The sequence below is a fragment of the Trachymyrmex septentrionalis genome, unplaced genomic scaffold (assembly GCF_001594115.1).
Source record: "Trachymyrmex septentrionalis isolate Tsep2-gDNA-1 unplaced genomic scaffold, Tsep1.0 scaffold6, whole genome shotgun sequence".
NCBI classification, from domain to species: Eukaryota; Metazoa; Arthropoda; class Insecta; order Hymenoptera; family Formicidae; genus Trachymyrmex; species Trachymyrmex septentrionalis.
In genome coordinates this window covers 240,030-240,876 of record NW_017305778.1, presented here as the reverse complement: position 1 = coordinate 240,876, position 847 = coordinate 240,030, and positions in this window count along the sequence as shown.

Below are 847 nucleotides of genomic sequence, written 5' to 3'. Positions count from 1 at the left end.
ACACACACACACACACACACACACACACACACACACACACAAATTTTGTAAAATCAAGAACTTTTTTGAAAAACTCGATAAATTAAAAAATCTATAACTTTTTTCTTTTATTTTACGAAGTAAAATCACTAGTTAGGTGTTGAAAAACAAAAACCTTATAAGTATTATTTTTTTTATTTTTTTTATTTTTCCGTGCGTATGTTACGGAAGTAGCAACAGCGTATATAAATAAGTCAGTTTTAAAAATTAGCTACAGAAGTTTAAATAAATTAAATAATTTTATCAAAGTACACAAAGATGTAATTGAAACTGATTTAAGAAGTAGTGTCGTATATAAGGTTTGTTGTAATGACTGTGAGGTTTGTCTTACATAGAACAAACTAAGAGACAGTTAAAGACGAGAAAAAAAGAACATAGAAATAACATAAAAAATTAGATATATTGAGTCACTCAGTAATTACGGAACATAATTTTAAATTTTAATCATTTATTTAACATATAATAAAAATTTTAGATATTAAGACTAAGTATAATAAAAAATTGATTTCAGAAATGTTATATATAAAGGAACAAAAAAATTAAATCAATTTACAGAAAGACACTAAGAGACTGGATAATTCTTAGTTTTATTTATTAGATTTATTTTCATAACATTAATTTATACTTTTTGTACATCGTATATTATACAACATATATCTGTTTTCAACTTTCATCATTTATCGACAAGCTTTTGCTCTGAAGCCCTCTCATTATTTTGGACATACCACTATAGATTCTATCTATAGAATTCATATCTTGAAAAATTAAGTAAGTTTTTTAAACATTTACTCCTTTTTTCGATACAATA